Source organism: Schistocerca americana, chromosome 4 (assembly GCF_021461395.2).
Source record: "Schistocerca americana isolate TAMUIC-IGC-003095 chromosome 4, iqSchAmer2.1, whole genome shotgun sequence".
Classification (NCBI taxonomy): Eukaryota; Metazoa; Arthropoda; class Insecta; order Orthoptera; family Acrididae; genus Schistocerca; species Schistocerca americana.
Window position 1 is genome coordinate 195,002,200 of NC_060122.1, and position 20,344 is coordinate 195,022,543.

A 20,344-nucleotide genomic window follows, 5' to 3' on the forward strand; every position below is an offset into this window, starting at 1 on the left:
TAACCCCAGGTAGACCAAAAGCCGTTTCACAGCTCAGAATGAAGTACATTCTACGTAACACGTGACGTGACGTCACACGGCTCGAAACAGTGATGGGAGGTCCCCTCGGAGCAGGAAGGAGTGAATGTTTCAGAGGAATGATAGCCTACCTCCTTTCGTTGTCTTTCGAAAGGCGTAAAGGTGTCCTTAGGGATTACGCCAGCTACTCCTGCAGGATACATGCCATGTATTGAGAGGAGAGCCCTGGGGGACCGGAGAAGAGGAAGAATATCGTGCCCATCCCACACCTTATTTGCTCCGCTGCCATCGGAACCATTGAAACACTGAATTCGCACGAGATGTGAATGTCAGCTACACGACAGAAGAGAAAGGAACAATATAATACAACGACGATGCAACATAGGAAGTCTGTAGGCCTCAGGTATTAGTTTTCATCTTTGGTCCCAAGATAAAAAGCTTTATATTTTCCGGTAAAGCTTCATTCAGCGTTTTTTCTTATTATCAGTTTATATGAAATAGTGTTGTGATTCCTAGGCGAAAATATCAACTGTATAAAACATCGACATAAAGAAAATGAGGAATTTATAAAGGAAACTACTTTCTTCGGCCAGATCTGTAGTACAAACATCATCGAAGGTACCTTTCTACAGAAAAATATGTTGGCGTATACTAACTGGGACATTTATGTTTTATTTTTACTATTAACATTTATGTTTTTCAGTTTCACCTTATTAGAGCTAATAACCAATAATGTATAAACAATGAATTACGAAATAAAACTAGTTCGCCCTTTTATTTATGTAATAAACTGTAATAGCCACGTCTATATTTTATTCAGAATAATATTAACGACAGCATTGTGCGAGGAATGTTAGTAACATTAATCATATTCTCGTGAATAAAAAGGACTGCATCGTTAGTAAAATAAAAGATAATTATTGTCAATGACATAATTTAATATTTTGAAATAATTATATCTCAGACGATACCCATGGAGAAAGATTAAGAAAATATCAATCCTTTGTTACTTATGGTTCTTCTAGAAAAATCCTTGTTCTTTTTGTTCGAACTGTTGTACCGATAGTATGTAATTGATATCTCGTAACACAGAAATCTGTAAAAAAACTGAGTTATGTTGCTAACTTAATATTTAAAAAATAGACTTTATGTGTCACAGAAATGAATCTTCTTTCTTTGAAGTTTCATTTCGTTGTAATTCACGTCCTATATAAATTTTAAGTTTTCTGCTCCCCTACAAAAGAGCGCAGCCACTAGCTCTACTGATCTACAGCGCCGTTTATTGGTAAATGCTGAATAATAAGCGATTAACATTGAGAAATATTTTCAAACGTTAATGCATATAGTGATGGTGCAAAAAAATTTAAAATACATTATTTGTTAGTACTAAAACAGGGCCTGAAGCAGATTCGATAAGTGACTGTCTTATCTTAGCCGCCATCTTAGTGCAATATTGCAGTGACAGTTTTAAATTGACAAACTGCCTATTGGCTTCTGTCTCGGGTTCTTCGGCCGACGTTCATCTAATGATTTTTCTGACGTTTCGCCAGCACGAGTGGCTGGCATTGTCAAAGCTTCACCCTCCATTGCCGGTGGTGAACTGGAGGCGAGCTCGCGGCCGCAGACTATATGTACCTGGTGCGCCAACGTCCGAGGGCTTCTCCGCGGTCATTTCCGGTGCGGTTCTCCTCTTGCTACCTGCGACGGTCGTTCGCTGCAGTACGGGCAGCCAGGATCCGTTTACCTTAAGGCTTTCCTCTTTTTTGTTGAAACTGTTCGCGTGTTTTTGGGTTTCTACAGCTTCTCTGAACAAGCGCGTGTGATAGTGCTTCTCTACAGCCAGAACTTCCGTCTCGGCGAATTTTATTGCGTGGTCGGTCTCATTCAGTGCATGCTCTGCCACGGCCGATTTCTCCACCTGCCCCAACCTGCAATGTCGCTTATGCTCTTTGATTCTGGTGTTAATTGATCGTGCAGTCATTCCGACATAAACTTTTCCGCATGTGCATGGTATACGGTATATTCCCGACATTGCAGGCGGGTCTCTTTTCTCCTTCGCCGATCTAAGACACTCTTTGATCTTCCTTGTCGGTTTGAAAATCGTCTTTACGTCGTGTTAGTGCAATATACGGCCGATTCTGTCCGTCACTCTGGGAATGTATGGCAGAAAGGCCGTACCCAACATTTCTTTTTCTGGTTCCTTACATCCCTGAGTGTTTGGTTCTGTTACACTTCTAATGTAATTTGTGGAGTACCCATTGCTCCGCAGAACAGTTTCCAGGTGTTGCATTTCTCGTTTGAGGTGTTGAGGCTGACATATTCGTCCTGCTCTCGTTACGAGCGTACTAATGATGCCTCTTTTCTGGCTCGGGTGGTGGTTTGACAGATTGTGCAGGTATCGGTCCGTGTGTGTCGGTTTCCGATACACGCTGTGTCCCAGGTTTTCGCCGTCCCTTGTGACCAGCACATCTAGAAATGGCAGTTTATTGTCCATTTCTACTTCCATTGTAAAAGTTATGTTGGCATGGAGGCTGTTCAAGTGTCTCAGGAATTCACCGAGCTGTTCTTCACCATGGCTCCACACCACGAAAGTATCATCGACGTACCTGTACCACACCTTAGATTTGCAAGTCGCCGAGTCCAGTGCCTGTGCTTCGAATTGTTCCATGAAGAAGTCGGCCACCACTGGACTGAGAGGACTACCCATGGCGACACCTTCCAGCTGTTCGTAGAAATCGCCATTCCACGTGAAATAGCTCGTGGTGAGACATGCATGGAAGAGCTTTTTGATGCCAACATAACATTTACCATGGAAGTAGAAATGGACAATAAACTGCCATTTCTAGATAAACGATCTGCAACTAATAAAGAGACTACTATACAACAGCCCTGAAAATTACTAAAAATCGTTACTCTTGTTTAGTTCCGTTTACTTATCATACATCTAGCTTCTTTCCTGGTTATATATGATTACCTTTGTGCATGAACTTAGTGCCATTTACACTGCTTGACAGGCAACATTGCTACACGTTCCAAGGTGGAGATTTCTTTAACGAAATGACCATCATTATCCGGGAAAAGCTTGGTTAAATAAAACTTCATATTACAATAATAACAAGTAACTACTTTTATAGTAATCTTGCTGAAATTGTACAACACGCAGTCAAACCATACACACCACGAAACACTGAACCTAATTCGTTTATCCATAACTTTTTGATCCATGTTTCACGTACTTTTGTAACACATGGACACATTTAGAAATTCCAGTGTTCACTTTGCCAATTATCTACGCTCGTAAATATTTTATTCTGTAATTTAAAGCATCCCATGTACAAGATTTCCAAATCTAGTTGTGCCGTTTGATGACCATTAATTCACGTAACTGCTATTTCGTCTTGCTATTGTACCTGTATTCAGTTTGCTCTTTGTTATTTTCTGTTTCCTTGTCTCCAGAAACAAAAGCTCAATGCACAAACGTCTCAACTGTTTTCCACGTTCATTCACGTCGGCCCCATACTCAGAACTCTTTCACATAACTACGGCCAACTTTAATCCATAAAACCAACATATTCCTTCCAATCAGGTTGAGAATCTGTTTACTGGAAAAACAATTTTCTATATTTTTTCGAGCACCACGACCCCAGCACACAGCAGCATTCGGTCCAGAATACAACGTTACTGTTGCATCTGCATCTGATGGAAAGCCTGCAGTGATTCGAAAACTTGTTAATGACACAATAAATCGAATTAAATTTTAAAAGCGCATGTAGCATTTCATACCTACATCAGCCGCCAATTTAAATCACAGTCGCAGTTTATCATTCATAATGTATACGAGTGTACTCTTGATGTAGCCTCAGCACATTACACAGAGAGATCGTATGCACCATGTAAATTATGCTGCTGGTAATTTGGATATGAATGAGATGAATTAAACCTCTTTTCATTTTGATACATCCACAAGTAGGAACGCAAACATTAAGACTTAAAGATTAATTTATTTTCAGTATCAAATCAACTGCTGCCTTATGTGCAAAAGTTGTATAACGGGGCCGACAAATGCCGCTGAAAGGGCTCACCAGCTTAATGTAGCTAAGAGTGTTTGGTTATATGTTCATAGCAAATGGAAATATTAAGTTTAAACTGAAACTAAGATCAGGAGGCTATTGATTAATGAAACAACTAAAAAGCAAATAATTTTCATTAGTTACATACGGTAACAGGTCTGCTCTTTTTTCAGCCAGACTTAGTAAAAATGGAGAATGCCACAGTCTGAATTCATTTGTAAAACAAGAAATTGAAAATCCAAAATGGAAACTGGGTTTTAACGCCCTGTCGACGGCGATGTCATTCGAGAAGAAGCTAAATCTTAGATTGGGAGAATGAATGGGGAAGGAGATCGTCAGTGTCAAGAGTAAACCTTGTGGCGGGCAGAGGAAATCGCACATGTCACACAACGCTCCCCCCCCCCCTTCCCGCCCCAAAACAAAAAAGGTTTCTTTCATTTGTTTATCAGCTTCGTCACTAATCTGATGCCGCGCTTAGCTTAACGAAACCTGCTCCTGTGCCGACCTCTTCATTTGTGAGTAGCACACGCTCCTACCCCAAGTAATTGTCAACTATATTCCATGTCTTCCCCTACAATTCTTACCATCTACATCCCCATCAGTTATCATGGGTGTGAACACTTCGGGTCTTTACACATTCCAGATAAAACCTGTCCCTCATTCTTGTCAATGTTTTCTACAAGTGCCTCTCGTCGCCAATTCTGCAGAGAACCTCCTCATTCATTATCAGCCCTGATAGAGTTCACATCTTTCCATAGCACCACATTTCAACCACTTCAATTCTCTTCCGTTCCGGTTTTCCACAGTCTCACTTTCGTACGGTGCTGTGCTCCAGACGTACGTTCTCACAAATTACGCCAGAGTTAGCCTGATATATGATAACGATATCCTATGCACCAGGAATTCCCTCTTTACTTATTTTTGTCCTCCTGGCTTCATGTGCCAAGCTAAAAGAATTCCTCTACTCTGTTACCTAGTATTCCCCATTTCTGATTTCAAGTGTATCATTAATCTCATTTCGGTTGCTCCTCATTAATTTCGCCTTTCTGCAGTTTACTATGATTTCGTATTCTGCAATCATTACTCTTATCGTTCTATTCAATGGCTCCTGCAGCTCTTCCTCATTTTCACTGAGGATAGCAACTTCATCATTGAATGTTACTAATCATATGATAAGACGTTGAATTTTAATCCCAATCTTTCAGCGTTCTTTCATTTCCGTTATTGCTTTTACTACGTACAAACTGAACAATTAGAGTGGCACTGCACTCCTGTTTCACGATCTCAAATCTGAGCACTAATCCCTTGTCTTCCATTCTATTTCTTTTTTCTCTCCGTACTCGTGTATAATGCACTATATTACCGGCGTTTCCCCGTAGCTTATACAAATTTTCCTGAGAATTTAGAACATCATGGACCGTTTCTCATTGTCGAACACTTTTATTAGGTCGACAAATCTTATACGTGTGTCTCCATTCTTCTCAACGCCATTTCATAGTTAATCACTATTCTCCTCGTTACTGAAAGTGTCAGGTAGCTACAAATTCTTTGTGTGTTCGTGTCAGAAGCAATGATACATAGCAACATAAAACGAAATTACAGAATGCATGTAATTTCTATTTGTTGTTGTGGTTGTCTTCAGTCCTGAGACTGGTTTGATGAAGATCTCCATGCTAACCTAGCCTGTGCAAGCTCCTTCATCTCCCAGTTCCTACTGCAACCTACATCCTTCTGAATCTGCTTAGTGTATTCATCTCTTGGCCTCCCTCTACGATTTTTACCCTCCACACTGCCCTCCAATGCTAAATTTGTGATCCCTTGATGCCTCAGGACATGTCCTACCAACCGATCCCTTCTTCTAGTCAAGTTGAGCCACAAACTTCTCTTCTCCCCAATCCTATTCAATACCTCCTCATTAGTTACGTGATCTACCCACCTAATCTTCAACATTCGTCTGTAGCACCACATTTCGAAAGCTTCTATTCTCTTCTTGTCCAAACTATTTATTGTCCATGTTTCACTTCCATACATGGCTACACGCCATACAAATACTTTCAGAAACAACTTCCTGACACTTAAATCTATACTCGATGTTAACAAAATTCTCTTCTTCAGAAACGCTTTCCTTGCCATAGCCAGTCTACATTTTATATCCTCTCTACTTCGACCATCACCAGTTATTTTGCCCCCCAAATAGCAAAACTCCTTTACTACTTTAAGTGTCTCATTTCCTAACCTAATTCCCTCAGCATCACCTGACTGAATTCGACTACATTCCATTATCCTCGTTTTGCTTTTGTTGATGTTCATCTTATACCCTCCTTACTAGACACTGTCCATTCCGTTCAACTGCTCTTCCAAGTCCTTTGCTGTCTCTGACAGAATTACAATGTCATCGGCGAACATCAAAGTTTTTATTTCTTCTCCCTTGATTTTAATACCTACTCCGAACTTTTCTTTTGTTTCCTTTACTGCTTGCTCAATATACTGATTGAATAACATCGGGGAGAGGCTACAACCATGTCTCACTCCCTTCCCAACCACTGCTTCCCTTTCATGTCACTCGACTCTTATAACTGCCATCTGCTTTCTGTACAAATTTTAAATAGCCTTTCGATCCCTGTATTTTACCCCTGCCACCTTTAGAATTTGAAAGAGAGTATTCCAGTCAACATTGTCAAAAGCTTTCTCTAAGTCTACAAACGCTAGAAACGTAGGTTTGCCTTTCCTTAATTTACCTTCTAAGATAAGTCGTAAGGTCAGTATTGCTTCACGTGTTCCAACATTTCTACGGAATCCAAACTGATCTTCCCCGATGTCGGCTTCTACCAGTTTTTGCATTCGTCTGTAAACAATTCGCGTTATTATTTTGCAGCTGTGACTTATTAAACTGATAGTTCGGTACTTTTCACATCTGTCAACACCTGCTTTCTTTGGGATTGGAATTAGTATATGCTTCTTGAAGTCTGAGGGTATTTCGCTTGTCTCGTACATCTTGCTCACCAGATGGTAGAGTTTTGTCAGGACCTTCTCTCCGAAGGCCGTCAGTAGTTCTAATGGAATGTTGTCTACTCTGGGGGCCTTGTTTCGAATCAGGTCTTTCAGTGCTCTGTCAAACTCTTCACGCAGTATCTTATCTCCCATTTCATCTTCATCTACATCCTCTTCCATTTCCATAGTATTGTCTTCAAGTACATCGCCCTTGTATAGACCCTCTATATACTCCTTCCTTTCTGCTTTCCCCTCTTTGCTTAGAACTGGGTTTCCATCTGAGCTCTTGATTTCATACAAGTGGCTCTCTTTTCTCCAAAGGTCTCTTTAATTTTCCTGTAGGCTGTATCTATCTTACCCCTAGTGAGATAAGCCTCTACATCCTTAGATTTGTCCTCTAGCCATCCCTGCTTAGCCATTTAGCACTTCCTGTCGATCTCATTTTTGAGGCGTTTGTATTCCTTTTTGCCTGCTTCATTTACTGCATTTTTTTTATTTTTTTTCGTTTCATCAATTAAATTTAATATTTCTTTTGTTACCCAAGGATTTCTATTAGCCCTCGTCTTTTTACCTACTTGATCCTCTGCTGCCTTCACTACTTCATCCCCCAGAGCTACCCATTCGTCTTCTACTGTATTTGTTTCCCCCATTCCTGTCACTTGTTCCCTTATGCTCTCCCTGAAACTCTGTACAACCTCTGGTTCTTTCAGTTTATCCAGGTCCCATCTCCTTAAATTCCCACCTTTTTGCAATTTCTTCAGTTTTAATCTACAGTTCATATCCGATAAATTGTGGTCAGAGTCCACATCTGCCCCTGGAAATGTCCTACAATTTAAAACCTGGTTCCTAAATCTCTGTCTTACCATTATATAATCTCATACCTTTTAGTATCTCCAGGATTCTTCCATGTATACAACCTTCTTCTATGATCCTTGAACCAAGTGTTAGCTATAACTAAGTTATGCACTGTGCAAAATTCTACAAGGCGGCTTCCGCTTTCATTTCTTAGCCCCAATCCATGTTCACCTACTATGTTTCCTTCTCTCCCTTTTCCTACTGTCGAATTCCAGTCACCCACGACTATTAAATTTTCGTCTCCATTCACTACCTGAATAATTTCTTTCATCTCATCATACATTTCTTCAATTTCTTCGTTATCTGCAGAGCTAGTTGGCATATAAACTTGTACTACTGTAGTAAGCATGGGCTTCGTGCCTATCTTGGCCACTATAATACGTTCACTATGCTGTTTGTAGTAGTTTAGCCGCACTCCTATTTTTTTATTCATTATTAAACCTAGTCCTGCATTACCACTATTTGATTTTGTATTTATAACCCTGTATTCACCTGACCAGAAGTCTTGTTCCTCCTGCTACCGAACTTCACTAATTCCCACTATATCTAACTTTAACCTATCCATTTTCCTTTTAAAATTTTCTAACCTACCTGCCCGATTAAGGGATCTGACATTCCACGCTCCGATCCGTAGAATGCCAGTTTTCTTTTTCCTGATAACGACGTCCTCCTGAGTCGCATCCGTGTTTGGTGACATCGCGGAATATGCACATTGGAAGCGCCATAGTGGCGCATCTCCCGGCGTAATGGTATGGGGTGCCATTGGTTACACGTCTAGGTCACCTCTTGTCCGCAATGACGGCACTTTGAAAAGTGAAAGTTACATTTCAGATGTGTTACGACCCGTGCCTCTACCCTTCATTCGATCCCTGCGAAACCCCTACATTTCAGCAGGATAATGCACGACCGCATGTTGCAGGTCCTGTACGGGTCTTTCTGGATACAGAAAATGTTCGACTGCTGCCCTGGCCAGCACATTCTCCAGATCTCTCACCAACTGAAAACGTCTGGTCCGTGGTGGCCGAACAACTGTCTTGCCACAATACGCCAGTCACTACTCTTGATGAACTGTGGTATCGTGTTGACGCTGTATGGGCAGCTGTACCTGTACACGCCATCCAAGCTCTGTTTGACTCAATGCCTAGGCGTATCAAAGCCGTTATTACCGCCAGAGGGCCGCGCGACTTTAGCCGAGCGGTCTCAGGCGCTGTAGTCATGGACTGTGCAGCTGGTCCCGGCGGAGGCTCGAATCCTCCCTCGGGCATGGGTGTGTGTGTTTGTCTTCACGATAATTTGGGTTAAGTAGTGTGCAAGCTTAGGGACTGATGACCTTAGCAGTTAACTCCCATAATATTTCACACACATTTGAACATTTTTCTTACGGCCAGTGGTGGTTGTTCTGGGTACTGATTTATCAGGATCTATGCACCCAAATTGCGTGAAAATGTAATCACATGTCTGTTCTAGTATAATATATTTGTCCAATGAATACCCGTTTATCACTGCATTTCCTCTTGGTGTAGCAATTTTATTGGCCAGTAGTGTACTTTACACACTGTGGCTACACGCAGACTGTATGCTAAGTACCGTCTTCCTATTACTCAGTCTTGATGCTCCCGACGTCTGCGACCGAACAAATGCTCGACCAGCGATGGGCGGCGGGTTAGGTAAGTATTGACATGGGGCGCTGAACTCTTTCTTCCTGGAGGTGTGTCGCTGCCCGCTCCTTCATTTGCCGCGCGGGCCACCACCTTCTTGATACCGTTCCGCGGAAATGCACTAGTCGATGTGCAGTGGATGCTTTATGACAGCACATAAATAGCGACTGGAATGTGGATTGACACGAAAGGCCAGACTTCAGTCATAGAACTGGTATCGAAATATCTCATACACGAGAGATATACGTTTATTTTAGAAAATACACTTAGCCCCGTAGTTATAGGAAAATTGGCTCAAGTACTGGAACTCGGGTTCCAAGCATTAGCAAATATGTCAATGTAGAAAATGTAAAGAATTAATATATTTTTATATTTAGGTATGGACTATGGGGGCGGGACAAGCAAGGAAGCTAGTGAAAGATGGGAAACTGAAAATGCTGGTGCGTTAGTTCGCTTGTAAGATTTTTCCCGTCACTAAAATTGTAAAGAAAATTTTACACCTACGCAAAATTAAATTTGAAAATCTGTAACAGTGATTCAAATAATATTTGGGGGTCAGGGGTTCTCAATTCAAGACGCCGCAAAATAGTGCCAAGAACGAGGTTTATTGTGGTGGTACACCACTGTCTGACTACTGTCGTCATTAGCCCAAGGGAAATGACTAAATGTTCTAGACGTCTATTATACACTAGACCTGAAGAACCCTTAAAATACTTTTAGCTGACGCAAAGTGGTTGTGGTAACCACTGACTATCCTTAGACTCAAAGGTTCCTCCTTCTTAGAGAGCTTCAAACAAAATACTTGGCATGCAGTCAGTAGCGGTAAAGTAAATTAATTGATTAACATGGATCCCAACCTGTAAACCAACTTCTGCTAAGCCTAAAATAACAAAATATCTTTACAGTCAATTTTTAATGACCACAAAGCAAAGGACAACAATTTACAAAAAATAAAAAATAAAAGAAAATGGTTCAAATGGCTCTGAGCACTATGGGACTTAACTTCTGAGGTCATCAGTCCCCTAGAACTTAGAACTACTTAAACCTCAGTAACCTAAGGACATCACACACATCCATGCCCGCGGCAGGATTCGAACCAGCGACCGTAGCGGTCGCTGTGTCCAGAATGTAGCGCCTAGAACCGCTCGGGCACCCCAGCCGGTCAACAAATTACAATTCATCCATACTTATCCTAAAAATTCCCTAACGATTACTTATTATCATTCGTGCCAAAATAACCAAGAATTATCACTCAATGCAGTCTACCCAAAAACCTCTCATGTACTTCTCTGCGAACGCCTCCGTAACCAAAACGGTTAACGTCGGTGCATTTGGTGAGGAAGGACTCGCATTGGATTCCTGGTATCTCCTTGGATCTTTCTGAGGTAGAAGGGACTGGAGCGGATTCTACTCAGCTTCGTGACGCCAAATGAAGAGCTACTTGAACAAAGATACACTAGCATCACTATGATTCATCTGCTGGCAACGACGGCAGGAGGAATTGACAACATGGCGTTCCCATTGTCCCACGATCATAGATCGCTCCTCGTCCTGGCATTTAAGCAGCATTCAGAAAGTCAGAATGGGACTAATGCCTAATCTGTAAAAGGTATTTAAGATTACATCCCAGTATGTTTCTACACACATCAAATAACGTTTTGCATCACCACGGCTCGGCGAGATCCGTAACCTGTGCATAAAACTGGAACAGAGATCAACATAAGTATCATTTCTGCCCATTTTATTGCTCATAGAAACCACACATTGCATGTCGTACCACCATACAGCGAGACCTTCAGAGGGCGTGACCAAGATTCCTCTACACGCCAGCACCTCTAATACCCAGTAGCATGTCCTATTCCCCAGATGCATACCTTCGTGGCGTACTATCCACATGTTCATCAGGGCACTGTTGGTCCAGATTGTCCCACACCTCAACTGCGATTCAGCGTAGATCCCTCAGAGTGGATAATAGGTCAACCCACCCTTTTCAGTCTATCCCAGGCATGTTCGATAGGGTTTATGTGTGGAGAACATGCTGGCCACTCTAGACGAGCGATGTCGTTATCGTGAAGGAAGTCATTCAGAAGATGTGCACGATGGTGGCGCGTATTATCGTCCACGAAGACGAATGCCTCACCAATATGCTGCCGATATGGTTGCACTATCGGTCGGAGGATGACATTCACGCATCGTACAGCCGTTACGGCACCTTCCATGACCACCAGTGGCGTGCGTCGGCGCCACATAATACCACGCCAAAACAACAGAGAACCTCCACCTTGCTACACTCGCTGGACCGTGGGTTGCCTCCAAACATGTCTCCGACGATTGTCTGGTTGAAGGCATATGCAACACTCATCGGTGAAGAGAACGTGATACCAATCCTGAGCGATCCATTCGGTATGTTGTTGGGCCCATCTGTTCCGCGCTGCATGGTGTCGTGATTCCGAAGATGGACCTCGCCATGAACGTCGTGACTGAAGTTGCGCATCATGCAGCCCATTGCGCACAGTTTGAGTCGTAACACGTCGTCCTGTGGCTGCGCGAGAAGTATTATTCAACATGGTGGTGTTGCTGTTAGGGTTCCTCAGAGCCATAATCCTTAGGCAGTGGTCATCCACTGTAGCAGTAACCCTTGAGCGACCCAAGCGATGCATGTCATCGACTGTTCCTGTCTCTCTGTATCTCCTTCATGTCCGAACAACATCTCTTTGGTTCACTCCGAGACGCCTGGACACTACCCTTGTTGAGATCCCTTCCTGGCACAAAGTAACAATGAGGATGCGATCGAACTGCGGTATTGACCTTTCAGGCATGGTTGAACTACAGACAACACGAGACGTGTACTTCCTTCCTGGTGGAATGACTGGAACTGACGGGCTGTCGGACCCCCTCTGTCTAATGGGCACTGCTCATGCATGGTTGTTTACATCTTTGGGCAGGTTTAGTGAAATCTGTGATCAGTCCAAAGGACGGATTGTATCTGTGTTACAATATCCACTATCAACGTCTGTCTTCAGGAGTTCTGGGAACCGGGGTGATGCTAACCTTTTTTGTTGCTAGTTGCTTTTAAAGACTGACGAAATGTAAAAAAGGTTTGTAACATACAATAAACTGCTTGTCATGAACTTACTAAATCGGAAATTATTAACTCTTTGTTAGTAATAACGCAAAGGAAATCAATTTTGTTATAAGTAGGTTTCCGAAAAAATTAAAACATTATGGGCAACGATCACTATTATGTAAATAGGAACACGATTTTTGTTTGAAAGCAATTAAAAAAATTAAAAACCTAATGGTTACTATATTAGTTAACAAATAACGTTCGTAAATACGGTACCAATAATTAAGGTTCGAAAGTGATGTTCATTTCCTGTTAACTTCCTTAGAAAACACAACCAGTCGTAAAACCAAATCATGACATGGAACACATCAAATACCACTTCCTATTCACGACAACAATGTATTTCAAGTTACAAACAACAACTTTGCCCTTTCTTGTCTCTTGACTCGTTCAATCACCCTACCGACGTCTCACTAGCAACCAACCAAACTTTTCCTCTCGTCTTCCAGTTCTGCCCACCAGCAGCAAAGAGAGCCATCCACTCGACGAAAGAGTATCTCCTTCCGTTTGAAGTTAATTGACAGTTTGAAATTTAATGTAACTCTTTCCAAATTATAAATATTATCTACTACGTCATGAATTTTTATTTCCATTTTCTCCTCATCTCTAGTCTCGGAAATATATAGTGTGCTGCGGAAATTCAGCTACGCAAAAGAAACTCGGAAAGTGAGTACAAAGTGACATGTGTAAAACATTAGTATTAGATTTATCCAGTATGTTACTAAAGACATCACAACAAAATCTTTATAAAAAAGCGAGCAGGAACGTGCAATAACCCATTGGAAAAGGAAAGAGTTCATGATGTATTCGAAACTAACACCACATGGGTTCCCTAACGCTTATTCCCTTACATACAAATTGTCCCACATTTCAAAGTGATAACAATCTCGAAATACTAGCAGAACATATGTGGCTCCAGAACGAGAACTATTCTAACACAGACTTTAGTGTGAGTATTTCATCTACTCCTAGTCGTTCTACACACATCAAAAAAAAGTTTTGCATCATCCCAGTTCCCAGAACTCCTAAGGATAGGTACCGACTGTGGGTATTGTATCAGACCCTTTGACTGTACAGAGATGTTAAAGACGTAAACAACCATGGATGAGCAGCGCCAGTTAGACGGGGGGGGGGGGGGGGGGGGCTTCCGACAGCCCATCAGTTCCAGTCATTCCGCCAGGAAGGAAGAAGGAAGTAGATGGCTCGTGTAGTCTGTAGTTCAACCATGCCTGAAAGGTCAATACCGTGGTATGATCGCGGCCTCATTGTTACTTTGTGCCAGGAAGGGCTTTCAACATGGGAAGTGTCCAGGCCTCTCTTCACTAACGAGTGTCGCATATGTCTTCAACCAGACAATCGTCGGAGACGTGTTTGGAGGCAACCCACGGTCCAACGAGTGCAACAAGGTGGAGGTTCCCTACTGTCTTGCGGTGGCATTATGTTGGGCCTATGTACGCCGCTGGTGGTTATGGAAGGCGCCGTAACGGCTGTACGATACGTGACATGAAGGACATACAGAGAGACAGGAACGGACGATGACATGCTTCGTTCAGGGCACCCAAACGCTACTACTGCAGTGGATGACCGCTACCTAAAGATTATGACTCGGAGGAACCCTGACAGCAACACCACCATGTTGAATAATACTTCTCGTGCAGCCACAGGATGTCGTGTTACGGCTCAAACTGTGCGCAATAGGCTGCATAATGCGCAACTTCAGTCACGACGTTCAAGGCGAGGTCCATCTTCGGAACCACGACACCATGCAGCGCGGTACAGATGGGCCCAAGAACATACCGAATAGATCGCTCAGGATTGGTGTCACGTTCTCTTCACTGACGAGTGTCGCATATGTCTTCAACCAGACAATCGTCGGAGACGTGTTTGGAGGCAACCCACGGTCCAACGAGTGCAACAAGGTGGAGGTTCCCTACTGTCTTGCGGTGGCATTATGTTGGGCCTATGTACGCCGCTGATGGTTATGGAAGGCGCCGTAACGGCTGTACGATACGTGAACGCCATCCACCGACCGATAATGCAACCATTTCGGCTGCATATTGGCAAGGCATTCGTCTTCAAAGACAAGAATTCGCCCACATCGTGCACATCATTTGAATGACTCCATTCACGATAACGACATCGCTCGACTAGAGTGGCCAGCATGTTATCCAGACATGAACGCTATTGAACATGACTGGGATAGATTGAAAAATTTATGTGTGACGTGACCCAACAACCACTCTGGTGGATCTACACCGAACCGCGGTTGAGGAGAAGGACAATCTGGACCGACAGTGCCTTGATAAAGTTGTGGATAATACGCCACGACGAATAGAGGCGTGCATCAATGAAAGGGGACGTACTACTGGGTATTAGAGGTACAGGTTTGTGCAGCAATCTGGATCACCACCTATGAAGTTCTCGCTGTATGATGGTACAATGTGCAATTGATGGCTTTCATGAGCAATAAAAAGGGCGGAAATGATGTTTATGGTGATCACTATTCCAATTGTCTGTACAGGATCCGGATCTCTCGGAACCGAAGAGATGCAAAACTTTTCTTGATGTGTGTATATTCACACATCTGTATGTTATAAATTTCTACACAGGGCCTCATGAGGTCATATTTGAAAAGTTTCACTTAATACCAGTACTAATAGCGTTATAAAAATCTGAAACCTACAACAGCGCTACTATTATCCACAATTACAATCTAATTCATTTATGAAGAACTTTATAAGCACATATATATATAGGATATAAGGATCATGAAGATGCGAAAACATTTATGGAATTTGCAAAAAATGGTGCAGTGGCTCAAGCAGTTGCATCTTCTGTCATCAGCATGATACATTTCCACTCATCTGACTGCCGTTACTTGTTCGGGCCGTTCTGTTTACTGTCCACACAGATAACAGGTAGTTATCATGCCTAAGTTTCATCTGAAACAGAGATTTTATGCGGCACAGTTTATGCTTCCCAGCATTATAACGAAAAGTCCACGTGCTATCCGACTACACATTTTGCACTCCACAGTTGAGTGAAAATCATTTGATCTCAAAATGCACTATAACCCAACGTCAAATCGCCGTACTGTGAATTGTATACTCGTACCACAGCATACGCAACAACCCGATAAGCGAACAACCAACAAAAACGTCTGTTCAGTTACGTGAGTTTTATATTACTTACAGCGTCACGAGGCAAAGACCAACGACACTGCCCATGATTTTGCAGATAAACACACTGACAACAAGCAATGAATGATGTCCGTTCAGAGCATCATATTCTCTTCCATAAGGAATTACTCAGAAGGCCTACCACATAACACTCCCACGTCTCATCCCATCCGTACTACAGAAGAGGAGCCGGCCGCGGTGGCCGTGCGGTTCTAGGCGCGTCAGTCCGGAACCGCGTGACTGCTACGGTAGCAGGTTCGAATCCTGCCTCGGGCATGGTTGTGTGTGATGTGCTTAGGTTGGTTAGGTTTAAGTAGTTCTAAGCTCTAGGGGACTGATGACCTCAGATGTTAAGTCCCATAGTGCTCAGAGCCATTTGAACCATACAGAAGAGGAAGCTGCTCCCATCTACCACGTTCCATGAAAACAAACATACCATCATGTCCATCCCGTAAGGGGCCTCGTTCCTCAGTGAGTGCAGTGGCTCAGAGTCTCCACAGACTTAAACCTCTAATCACCGCATGGTTCAACGTCAGTCACAGAGCACCGACGGCTGTAGCTCCACTTGTTACATACAGGTTTGATTACGTCCTGCCCACATATAGCCCGCACTGGCTCGGCGTCGCTCCGCGGTCCCCCTTGTAAGAACCGTTCTCATTGACGCCGCCGTCCTTCCAGCGATGCACGGCACGCTGCCTATCGGTCGCCACACACCTACCGATAGGCAACGACGTACCAGCAACTGAAAATTTTTATGAAAATTTTATCAGTTATTTAAAAATTGTGTCTCCAAACAGGAATCAAATATTTATTCATTTGAGTATGATCGACGTTGCAGTATGTGATCCTAAATAGAAGCTTCGCCATTTACGTGTCACATCACAAGGCCCATTATCATATTTCAAATTCTTGCATGTTCTTCGAAAGTGCTTGCTGAAATGATCCCACCGTGGCAGAAAGACGGCTTAGGTCCAAGCGTGAGCACGAAACGCAGCAGTCTCACTCATTATTACTCTCTGTTCTAATCTTAAATCTTATGCCTTTGTAGAAAACCCTACTGCAGATCGCCGACACTTTCTCTCATCCTTCTCAGAGCAAAAAAGCATGGTAGCCACGAGAGCGTGAAAATAAACAAGGTGTAGATTCCATAACGACTTTTCACTCCGCAATGGAGTGCGTGGTGATTCTAAACTTCCTGGCTGGTTAAATCTTTTAGCCGAATTATGACTCGAAGCAAGGTCCTGTGCTCTCTACTGTGAAGTTTAGAAGGTTGGATACGAGGTTATGGCAGAAGCAGAAATGTGAGCGCGAGGCGTGAGTCGTGCTTGGATAGTTTATACGGTAGAACACTTGCCGCGAAATAAAGACGTTCCTAGTTTAAGTCTAGCTCTGGCATACAGTTTTGATCTGCCTCGAAGTTTCACCATTGAAGTTTTTAATCCTCTTGTGGGAGACACAACGACACAACAACCTCAAGCCAAAGCTGTATTAAGAATGTTGACCACTAGCATCTTGAAACGTTACAAAACAGACAAATGGGACCTCTTAAGTAGAGACCAAACTTTCTACAAGCAAGTTCAGCATACGTTTTGAGAAATATTAAGGGCGTTATGCTTGCCATGTACAAAAAATTCATGATGATGAAAGCGTATCAGACCAGGTGGAATCTGTAGAAGATTGGCAAATAAGGGAGTCTTGTTTGTACAACCAGGCCTGCAATCTAAAAGTGTCCTCAAAAACCATGAATTTGTAACGTTGCTAGGTAGCAGAAACAGGAGGAAGGAAGTGGCGTTGGACGGGTACTTTCTTTCGCAGCTATATATTGGTACACTAAACAATATTATGGTAATTACTTAGCAGAAGTACAAAATTCGATGTCAAAGAATGTACGTTTGTTTACTTCATCGTTTATTTTTTAATATTTTTTCCAGCCTCTGTGTTTTGGTAGTTTGAATTTCTAGAAATTTGTATTATACAAGACGTTATAATGTCTAAAGAAATGCTTTTTGTCACAAAAAGATTTTAATTGGGTCGTAAATGGATAAAAATGTGAAACTGTGCGTCAACTCATCTAGTCAGTCAAAGAACCTTTCATCTTTTTCCTTCCTGAAACTTCCTGCAGACACTGTCCTCAGCTTTAAGTCTTTATGTCTTCAGGTCTTTTCACAAAATCACAGTAAAATTCTCTATGCGCTTTCATTTGGCCTCATTGAAAGGGTGCTACATATTTAGCTGCTCTGCGTATTTGTACAATTGATTTCAGAACTCTGCTTTACTCAAAGGCATTAAGCTGACTAAATCTAAACATCATAGTACAATATTGTTTCCTGTTCATGAAGTGAACGACCTAGGAAGAAAATTTTTCCCATTAAGCTTTAGATCTACCACCTAATATATTCCTTAGGATTGAATATTTCTCACTCGGTTCCTTGCTTGTCATTTACATAAGCCTAAATTTTTCTGGGGCTTCCTTCATGTTATTCTCTTCAAATTTATGTCCTTACTTGTCCACATACGCCTGTTAGGGAAACAAGGAAAAATATAGGCTTATCCGGACTGATTTGGAACGGCCTTAGCCCGCTACGGCACGAATGTACCACTCTGACAGTTTAACATCCCCACTGTCATTAATACTGGGACTGAAACTGTCACAGCCCACAACATAAAAAATAATATAAGTTGTGTCTAAATACACACTTAACGTGTATTTTACTTACTTGCAAACAAAACGCAACATTCCGAAAATAAACACGCTACGAACAGTAACCAGCTGCCTCTCTAAACGCTCTATAGTTATGTTCTAGAATCGCGTGAGTACCCTCGTTCCTTCGTAACTCACATTGCAATAGCGCTTTCGGCGCTTCTACCAGCACTAGAGTTCATAAACAGATCTTGTCCGACATAATCCGGCGTCCGCAATTACCTCAACTTCCCGTGCTTCTGGAGAGAAACTGTTGCTAATTGGGATGGTTGTCGAGAAGTGTTTTAAGGGTTTGTTTGGAATACAGTCAGTTTCCGTGCTCGTGGAGTCGACTCGCATTTTTGCAATGTTTTTTACTGTTTACAAAAGAGGAAACGTTCTCACGAAATGTACATATTATTGTTTGAAATGAAAGAAATGTGACTGTCCCTGAGGAAAATTGTGTTCAACATACATGTCCTCGAACTTTGAAGACATATTTTCGATGCTCTTAGCACAAATTGTGTATAATATTTTTGCTTTTTTCCGGACAAAATATGCGATCAATTTAGGTGATGAGAAGAAGGAAAGAAAAGTGTTTCATATCCTTGTTTACAATGAAGTTTGTTTCATTTTGAAACAACAATGGATAAATTTTGTGACAGCTTTCATTTTCCTACCAAAGAGTGGAAAATACAGCAACCGAAACAAAGCACGGGAACGTTCCTAATTACAGAGAGCTTTCTTCCTCAAATACAACTCGAACGGATTCTAAACGATTCTTCCATATTTCCTACATTTCTCTATGATGAACACTCGCTGTCTATGGACTGGGCTCTATCATTCGAAAAATCTTGAAGCCAGTCATATAATTGGCAAACTATTACACATTCTTGGACCTATAGGAACACCATACAGTGTGTAGCACTTTGGCATCATCATAGAAGTAGCATTATCTGTAAGAGCGCCATTTCCCACGATATGACAAAATCCATACCCCGGAGCCCAAATGAAGTGTCTACCTCCACTTCCCCCTTATGCTGGCGCTGCACATATTGACACACATCACATCACTCATCAGTGCATAACTATTCCTCAGCACGTAATTACTGGTCAAAGAAAGATGGATACTACAGGGCCAATTACGTACTGCTGGAATGCGCGCCAGCTCGTGCCGCATTCGTGTACTAATGAGCTGCCATTTCGAGTGTGACAGTGATATGGAGCGGTGGACTGCACACCATCGTGTCTTTGCTGTTGAAAGTTATTTCAAGAATAACTAGTTATTGTTGAAAAATGGTTAAAATGGCTCTGAACACTACGGGACTTAACTTCTGAGGCCATAAGTCCCGTAGAACTTAGAACTACTTAAACCTAACTAACCTAAGGATATCACACACATCTATGCCCAAGGCAGGATTCGAACCTCCTACCGCAGCGGTCTGTTATTGTTACACAGCGCCTATTTCGGCAACATTTCAACTTGGGACGTCATGGGAAAGTTCCAGATGGACAGACCATTGTGAGGTGGATACATGCATTTCCAACAGGTTCTGTTTGCAATGACCAACCGGGAAGAGGTGAAAGAGCTGTGCGGACACCTGAAGCCGTGGAAAATGTTCGTGCTGCACTATTGCGTAGCCCCAAAAGATCTGCTCGTCTTCATGCGCAAACTTTGCATATGTCCGATTGCTCATTCAGGAGAATATTGCATGAAGATCTCCCTTTTCACCCATATAAACAGCAGATTCTTCAGTAAATTAGGC

At 42.4% G+C, this 20,344-nt stretch overlaps 1 protein-coding gene across 1 annotated transcript in view; it reads right to left on the reverse strand.

Annotated features, from left to right (window-relative positions):
• Positions 1–20,344, reverse strand: part of LOC124613343 (nephrin-like) — a 512,361-nt gene that overhangs the window by 66,353 nt on the left and 425,664 nt on the right. The gene's annotated exons all lie outside the window — the stretch shown is intronic.